Source organism: Amphiura filiformis, chromosome 17 (genome assembly GCF_039555335.1).
Source record: "Amphiura filiformis chromosome 17, Afil_fr2py, whole genome shotgun sequence".
NCBI classification, from domain to species: domain Eukaryota; kingdom Metazoa; phylum Echinodermata; class Ophiuroidea; order Amphilepidida; family Amphiuridae; genus Amphiura; species Amphiura filiformis.
The window spans coordinates 60158181-60168095 of NC_092644.1; the positions used below are offsets into that span (position 1 = coordinate 60158181).

The 9915-nt window shown below is 39.1% G+C and overlaps 1 long non-coding RNA gene across 1 annotated transcript; it reads right to left on the reverse strand.

Moving 5' to 3' along the window:
- Positions 1-915: 915 nt before the first annotated feature.
- LOC140138090 (uncharacterized) lies at positions 916-4618 on the reverse strand. Its single transcript, XR_011856941.1, has 2 exons — positions 4272-4618; positions 916-1107 (listed from the first exon to the last, which is right to left on the reverse strand). It is a non-coding gene; the product is annotated as an uncharacterized lncRNA (long non-coding RNA).
- Between the last annotated feature and the right edge of the window lie 5297 nt (positions 4619-9915).

Below are 9915 nucleotides of genomic sequence, written 5' to 3' on the forward strand. Positions count from 1 at the left end.
GTAGATATAGTATAGTTGCCTCATCAATACCAGTATCAGCTGAAGATATAGTATAGCTGCTTCATTAATACCAGTATTAGCAGTAGATATAGTATAGCTACTTCATCAATACCAATATCGGCAGCAGTAGATATAGTATGGCTGCTTCATCAATACCAGTATTAGTATGGCTGCTTCATCAGTACCAGTATCAGCAGTAGACATAGTATAGCTGCTTCATCAATACCAGTATTAGCAGTAGATATAGTATACCTGCTTCATCAATACCAGTACCAGCAGTAGATATAGTATAGTTGCCTCATCAGTACCAGTATCAGCTGAAGATATAGTATAGCTGCTTCATTAATACCAGTATTAGCAGTAGATATATAGTATAGCTACTTCATCAATACCAATATCGGCAGTAGATATAGTATGGCTGCTTCATCAATACCAGTATTAGCAGTAGATATACCGTCGTTTTATCTTTTCAGTTTCTGTTTCCGTATCCGTAATAGTTTTTGTAAGTCATTGTTATTCTGAAGTGGTAGTCTCCCAGGTGTGACCAATCTTTTATTCTAGCCTTTTGTTAGTTACTTAAAATTTGAAGCTCGTGAATTTCAGTTTTCGTTTTGGTAAGTTATATTGATATTTAACATAAAACCTTGAGATGTGCGGTTGGGTGCTAATCTAGACAAAAGAAGATTCTAAATTTTACGGTCCTAAATTCGCGGTAAATTGTACGGCTTCAATTGACTTGTGTTTGGTGTATATGCACTTACGCCTAGACGTAAGTGGCTCGTAAAAATTGTCTTGCATTGAAATATATACTAACCATGTTGCCAAGTTATAAGCAAAAGTCTTTCATATTGGCGATGAAACGAGCGTCTGAAATAGTCAAATATCTCCTAATGAGGCGCGTACAAGTGGTGATTTTTTTTTTTTTTTTTTTTCCATTTTTATTCACCTGTACTTGGGCCTGGTGGAAGGGAAAAAGAACATACAGACATGGTCCACCAGACCCCAACTTAATTACGGTAACCAAGATAGATGCAAAGAAACAATCAGATTATGACAATGAGATTTAAATAATATTGCCCCACCACGACAACAGGACCCAACCAATACCTCTGTTAGCAATATAAAATTTCTTGAAACATATCCAGTACTCACATTTTTATGGAGCTACGACGTTTCGAGACCTGGTCTGGTCTCTTGATCACGTATGAGTGATTCCAGATGCACTGCTGGTGTTTCTAGATGATGGAGTGTTTCTAGATGTGCTCTGGATGATGTGGTCATAGGCGTGACTGAGATTGAAAGCGGCGCCCCCGTCATTGTTCATAACTTTGTCCCCTCTGCGTCTTATCCAAATGGCTTCTCTGATCCATCTGGGGTATTTCTGGTCTTCCCGGTGAAGGATTTGCACATCATCCAGAGCACATCTAGAAACACTCCATCATCTAGAAACACCAGCAGTGCATCTGGAATCACTCATACGTGATCAAGAGACCAGACCAGGTCTCGAAACGTCGTAGCTCCATAAAAATGTGAGTACTGGATATGTTTCAAGAAATTTTATATTGCTAATCTACACGAACTATCCTGATGAATCTCTTCAAGAATGTTAGACAATCTTTTGGACAAACAGCGGTCAGAAAAATCCGTGACTACGAGAACATTGAGAACCGAATAGCGCGCCACAGAAACCATTTAGTGTTTTCACTACGATGCAAGGATGAAAATCTAACTCCTCCCAGTCTAAAGCTACGCTCTCCCATCAATACCAATCGTGCTAGAGATATAATAAACCATGCACAAAAGCAATTATTACGCGAAAGAATTCGTGTTATCAACAACAAAATCGACCATCTCAACAAGGTAAAAGATGAACGGATCCATGACCTAGAAACACTGTTACCTAGCGACATTAACAACCAAGTAATTTCTCTCGTCGAGAGATCCCGCGAGAAGACTTTTACCTCAGCGAAATGCCGTCAAGTAGAAAAACTGGAACGGCTCACGGAGAAATCCAAGGTTCAAAACAGTGCTACCATACTCAACAAAAATACAGATAATGTGGATTTGAATGGAACACAACTCAAAAAGTGGGTCGTCAATCTAAGTAAGTACAAGCTTAACGATGCACAGACCAACTTGCTCGCTAAGGGGATGAATTTTGCTCCCAGCCCACAGTCACTTCCTGTAGACGATATCATTGAAACAACTGAGACAGCATGCTCGCGTTTACCCAGATCAGAAGCCGAGCAACTTCGTGGTGATGTTATAGGCACTCTCAGGTCATCTCAGTTACCTAAACCAAATTTAACGAAAGAAGAACTAAAGGCCATGAAAGATCTTAAAGCCGTGGAATCTATCATGATTCTTCCTAGCGACAAAGGCCGGGCGAGTGTCATCTTGGACAAGGAAGAGTACGAAAGCAAAGTTAAGACCATGCTTGATGATGACAAAACATACGAGAAGCTTTCAAAAGATCCAACCAAATCTTACAAAGCTGACCTTATCCGTACTCTATCACGTCTCAAAAAAAGAGAACAAGATCACGCAGAAGGATTACCAACACCTATATCCCACTTCGGAAAGTGTCCCCAGAATGTATTGTACACCTAAAATACACAAACCGGGCACACCATTGAGACCCATAGTCGACTACACAGGCTCCATAGGCTATGCCACATCTCGTTCTATGGCTGACATCCTCGCACCTCTCATAGGAAAGACAGAACACCATGTCAACAACTCTCAACAACTTGCTGAGGAACTGACAGGGGTCATGATAAACGATGGCGAGATGTTCAATTCTCACGACGTGGTCTCACTCTTTACAAATGTCCCAATTGAAGAAACACTCATTATCATCCGGGAGAAACTCGAAGCAGATCACTCGCTTAAAAAACGTACCAACCTCAATGTTGATGACCTTATGGAGATTTTGAAATTCCTCTGTACTACCACATATTTCGTCTTCCGTGGCCAAATATATCGGCAACGTTTTGGCACGGCAATGGGCAGTCCAGTTTCAGCCATAATTGCTGAATTCTGCATGGAATTCTTAGAACAACAAGCCATTGCCACCGCCCCCATGGATTGTCGCCCCATACTGTGGAAAAGATACGTTGACGACGTCCTCGAAATCATCAAGGAGGGCAGCGTAGAGAAATTGACAGAACACCTCAATCAAACAGATCCTACAGGCAACATCAAATTCACACACGAGCCAGAAAGGAACAAGCAGATCCCTTTTCTTGACACCCTCATCATTCGTAAGCCAGACGGTTCAGTAAAATTGCTCATCTACAGGAAACCCACCCACACAGACCAGTATCTGAACTTTAATTCACATCATCCGTTACAACACAAGCTTAGTGTAGTCAGGACACTAATGGACAGAGCTCAACACATAGTCACTGAACCAGAAGACAGAAAGAAAGAGGAGGAACACATCCGGCAAGCGTTAAGAAAGTGCAACTACCCAGACTGGTCTTTCGACAAAGTCAAACAACAACAAGCCACTAAGTCCAAGAAAACCAACAAGAAAACTGACTCCGATAGCAAATCTAAAGGCATGGTGGTGATACCTTACATCCAAGGTGTTTCAGAGAAACTACAAAGAGTGTTCCGCAAACATAACTTCTCCACCGCTATGAAGCCACACACCACCTTGAGAAAAACCCTTGTTCACCCCAAAGATAAACGCCAGACAACAGAAACAGCCGGTTGTGTTTATGAAATTCACTGTCAAAATTGTGATTTCACTTATGTCGGAGAAACTGGAAGGCTGCTGGGCACCCGCATAAAAGAACACTGCGCGGAAGCGAAAAGCTCTCCAGCAAAATCCATACCAGAGCCACCAGACTTACATCAGTATCTGACCAACACAAATCGGCTATCAGCGATCACGTAGCTACAACAAACCATATCATAGACTGGGAGGGAGTTAAAATCCTTCACCGGGAAGACCAGAAATACCCCCAGATGGATCAGAGAAGCCATTTGGATAAGACGCAGAGGGACAAAGTTATGAACAATGACGGGGCGCCGCTTTCAATCTCAGTCACGCCTATGACCACATCATCCAGAGCACATCTAGAAACACTCCATCATCTAGAAACACCAGCAGTGCATCTGGAATCACTCATACGTGATCAAGAGACCAGACCAGGTCTCGAAACGTCGTAGCTCCATAAAAATGTGAGTACTGGATATGTTTCAAGAAATTTTATATTGCTAATCTACACGAACTATCCTGATGAATCTCTTCAAGAAAATACCTCTGTTAAAAAATTATTTAAAAAAAAAGAGCAAATGCTACGCTACCAAGAGTGATGAAAAAGGCAAGCAGAAAAAGAAGTGGTAGCCCAGCAAAAGCATGAAAACACAAAGGCAACTGTTGGGTCCCCCTGCCATGGGTGGGCAGAATCAGCACCATACAACATGCATAATAAGATCAAGCAACTCATGTTGGTTACGAGTGCATCAAAAAATTAGACCAGGGATTTTCTACACAAAACACAAATCCCCCCCAGACACCCCACACACAAACATGCAGGACAAGTGACAAGACAAAACACTGAAAACTTTCCCATATCACAGTGCAAATAACATGGTCCACCATGGCAAGAAAAAAAAAAAAAAAATTGAAAAAAGGGGGAAAAATATATAAAACACACCATGATAAATGAAAATTGCATCCCATTAAAACTAAGATCAAAGGAAAATTTCTTAAAATGGTTACCCAGTTTTCCCTTGCTTTCCGCAATTTTATATTCTGTGCCAAATTTAACTTTCACCATGTTCTTGTAAGCTTGAAAACTAGGGTTGACATCTTGAAATTTGCATCTATGAATATAATATTTCAAACATAAAACAAGAAAGTTGATGGCATTTTTGTGCTCAGATTCTTCAACATCCAAACCAAACATTTTCTGAAAATTTGAGAATCCAAAACACTCACCGGTTTTACTTTCAATCAAGGCACTCAAGCTATCCCACAAACAAGTAATTTTTTCACATTCACAAAACAAATGTACCAGGGTCTCATCATTTTTTTTACAAAAACAACAAAATGGAGAATCAGTTCTACCAATCTTATGAAGAAATTTATTGGTACAAACAGCTCTATGAAAAACTTTAAAGTAAAATGCTCTCATCTGAGTTTCAATACTGCAAGTAAAGTTGTTATCATGAATTTTATTCCATTCAATATCGTCTTCAAGATTCAAGGCATCAATCCAAAATAGTTCGGTGTTTACAGGACTGTACTTTGCTTTCAAAATATTGTAAGAATACTTGGTAATTTTGCTATTTTCAAACAAAGTAGCAACTATGTTATCAAAAATATTCACCTGAACCGTTTTGGGACTGTAGAACCAATCAATTAAAATACCATTCATAAGAGAGTTGTATTTTCTTCTGTCCTTAATAGAGATATCAAATTCCAAAACAAGATCTTCAAATGTTTTCACTAAGTTATGACCTCTATTAAGGTCATTCAGAGTGCAAATACCATGTTCAAACCAATCCTGATAAAAAAGAACTTCTTAGTTTTAAGACGCACCTTTCGGTTCCACCAAATGGAATTCTGAAGATGATAGTCACAGTACCCTAGGTTCTCTTTCACCTTATCTCTGAACAAATACCAAACCCTGAGGGATTCAGCTAACTGTGAATTTTTAGCAAAGCAAGAACACAGTTTGGCGCATCAGCTTTCCATAAAACTGTAGTATCATTATGAAATACCTTAAGAACCTGTGTCTCTAAAAGTTTCCAAAAGCTATCATAATTGGGGTCTAATAAGTGTTTTGACCAGACTAATTTCTGAGCTTGTGAAAAAGCCTCAACGTCAATCATACGCAACCCTCGTACAAGTGGTGATTTGGTAATCATGTTTTATATTGAAATGCAATACAAAAGAATTACATTGGAGCAAAGATAATGTATTCTATTCATTCGTACCAATGGCAAGCTAATCTGATAATTGGGCCTATATGCAAGACACGGGTTTATTTTAAATGTTTATTTTTGCAGAGCTTATTTTCAGTCATGGATCATACTGATAAATTTCGCAAGGGAGGGGGAGGGAGGGAGGGAGGGAGATACTAGAGACTGAACAAGTAAGATTGGGAGGGGGTGAGGAAGAAAGAGAGGAGAGGGATAGACGGAAAGACTAGAAAGAGAAAGCTCCAGAGGAGAGAGTAGGGACCGGGGAGGGAGTGGGGAGCCTGATCAGGGGGAGGGCAGGAGGAAGCAAAATAGGGAGATAAACATTGATACGAGGGAAGTGCGACACTGTGGCCCTGCACAAGTGCATTGGGGCGCGACAGGCTCATAAGCGGACCTTTTGTGATTTAAGGGCTTATTTTCAACGTTTTTACAGAAAAAAAGTGGACATTATCATTCGGATTGGCATACATTTTGTCAAATTAATATAGAAAGACGGGAGGGCGCTAGACCATTAAAAACATCGGTCTTGTCTCTCCCGCTTTTATTGACATAGGCATCTGCTTCTATTGAAATAAGCTGATTGGTATATACTTCAAAGTTAACAATGAAGTCAGATTACAGTAAACTTACTGAATCACTTGCGTTTTCGTATCTGAACAATAGACTTACGGAAACTGAAAAGATAAAAAGACCCATAGTATGGCTGCTTCATCAATACCAATATCGGCAGTAGATATAGTATAGCTATTTCATCAATACCCGTATCAGCAGTAGATATAGCATAGCTACTTCATCAATACCCGTATCAGCAGTAGATATAGTATAGCTACTTCATCAATACCAGTATCAGCAGTAGATATAGCATAGCTATTTCATCAATACCAGTATCAGCAGTAGATATAGTATAGCTGCTTCATCAATACCAGTATCAGCAGTAGATATAGTATAGCTACTTCATCAATACCCGTATCAGCAGTAGATATAGTATAGCTATTTCATCAATACCCGTATCAGCAGTAGATATAGCATAGCTACTTCATCAATACCCGTATCAGCAGTAGATATAGTATAGCTACTTCATCAATACCAGTATCAGCAGTAGATATAGTAAAGCTATTTCATCAATACCAGTATCAGCAGTAGATATAGTATAGCTACTTCATCAATACCAGTATCAGCAGTAGATATAGTATAGCTACTTCATCAATACCAGTATCAGCAGTAGATATAGTAAAGCTATTTCATCAATACCAGTATCAGCAGTAGATATAGTATAGCTACTTCATTAATACCATCAGCAGTAGATATATTATAGCTGCTTCATCAATACCAGTATCAGCAGTAGATATAGTAATTAGTATAGCTGCTTCATCACCAGTATCAGCAGTAGATAATATATAGTATAGCTACTTCATACACCAGTAGATATAGTATAGCTGCTTCATCAATACCAATATCAGCAGTAGATATAGTATAGCTACTTCATAATTTCTTGCAACTTGCACAATTTCGTCAATACCGGTATAAGCATATTGTAGATAGGAATATCAGTACAATTAGTATCATGAGTATTGCTATACTTCATCAATATCCAGAAAATGTTTTGATTGCAGTTGTGCAGGACTTGTATGTCCGACATACCTGGGTCTGTGATTTCACATACTTTTCACTTGTTTCAATTTTGGCACCAAATAAAACACTTAGGCAGCCTGTTTGGTAACTGTTAGATAGTTTTAAAAGGTTATTAAATATTTTAAACTGTTGTGATTTGGTAGTTCACAGCATCTTACGAATGGTAGTGAGCTTTGGCAAAAACTGCATTGCTCAATTCATAGTGAGCGTGTAGAAGAATTAAAATATCACAGATATACTTTTATAGGTGCTGCGGTTCTTGAGTTACGTTGTAAAGAGGACTGAAACAACAACACTTTTGTAAAACGTATACATAACTCATTAACAACAATAAATTAAGCAAGTTTGCAAAGTATACGATTTGTAGAATGAACTTTTGCAAAACATCAAGGTGTTAATTTTCAATAATATATTGATCTAGATAATGAAAATCCATTTTTAGGTTGCATGCTTCGACCAACAATACCTCGCCTACCCTTAATGAACTTTTTTGCTTCTAATTCATGTGGTAATGATCAGTATTGCTGCTTCATCAATACTCTATCAGCAGTAGTGCTTATTTTTAAGGATCAAGCGGCAAGTTCGCGTAAAAGCTGGTAACCAAATTATTTTGGTTAATTCGGGTATGCTGAAGTCAAATATTTTGTCTGCCAAGCTATATTGGAACCCCGGTACCCTAAAAAAAACCCAAATCTTTACGGGGGGTGGTTGGAAAAGTTGGAACCTCGGACATCAAAATGTGTTTGATCCCCCTAAAAAAGGGTGGATTTTTGTTGACCCCCCCTGTTTTATGGTCTAAATCATTTTATCCCCACCCCACCGGCATGTCCTAAAAAGGAAACCACAAATGTCATTAACTCATTAGCTAAATATTACCTTTTGGAGTTATTACTCATTGGAGTCATAGTGTTACAACCAAATTGTAAAGTGGCGCACATTTTGAAGCTTAAATTGAATACTTAAAAAATTGGTATGTGCATGCCTTCTTGCATATTTTACCCCGGACTTTTACCCACAATTCTTTTGATCCCCCCATAAAAGGGCATTTCGTGATCCACAGCATCATCCCCCCCACTTTTCTCAAACAAAGTTGAGATTTTTATACCACTGGAAACCTCTGGCTACATAATGTTTTAATTTCGTTTAGCAAAGATATCGTGAAATTTGAATTTACAACACATTGTCTATGGAACAGTGTATTTGCACATAGGCCTAATCATGCATAACTCACAAACGCCGAAATCGGAATCAACTGAAATTTTAGGAATAAGCTTTTTTCGTGGATATCTACTGAAAAATGTCATAAAAAGAGGATGCTAGGATCACGAAATACCCCTGAATTTTCCCCGTTTTAGGACCCAAAATGTTTTTGATCCCCCATATTTTCCGCCCCCCCACACCGACACCGCCTGGCTAATAATTATTTGGCGGAGCAGAGACACTAAAATGAATACACGGGATCGATACACGTGAATTGCTATGCACGATTTTGATATCAGACGAAAATCTTCCGATACTGGGTTAGAAATTGATGAATATCTCCGCAAATGAATTTTTCTCAAGAAACCAGATGTGGTCTCATACACTTGAAAATACGTGTTGAACAGATATGATAGTCGCTAGAATGCGCTTTGAAAATTGGCCGTGCGCTTTGAACTCAAAATTTGGCATTTTTATATTTCGTTGATCCTCTATGGACTACATACAGCGTGCAGCGTGTAGTACAGCTGCACTCACTGTAGGCAGTATAAAAGTCAATGACCATTGACCTCAATGGGGTATACAAGCTTATTCACGCACAACCAAGATCGATTACCCGGATATTGTGATTTATATCCCTCGGCTAATTATTAGTTTTAAAGAGCTTTAAAGGTTTGAACCAAATGGCTAATCGTGGCTGTGGATTCAGCCTACCATGGCTATTCCTGCCATGAAGATATAGGGTCGATGACACTGTGCCCCCCCCAAAAGGTATTTATGAACACTCCCTTACGAAAAAAAAAGAGATTAGGAAAAAATAGCCTTGAGTATTTTAAAATAGCTTCTTATTGGTGCCGTTTCTCTTCAACCAGGAGTGACAGAAAAGCATTTTTTGAGAAGTAGAACGCATGACCTGGGTAGAGTCAAATCTGAAAATGTCGCCCCCAGTTTATTCATCGTCTTGGCATCTCGATACCAGTGTGACCTAAAACCTCCGACCAGGCGACCTCTTTATAACAGCCGTTTGTTGTTATTACTCGCGAGTGTCACTCACACGTGGAGAAAAATTACAATAATACGCCCAATTGTATGTTTTTCATGTCAACATCGGTTTTTGGCTCGCTGTACCTGAGCGTGTAA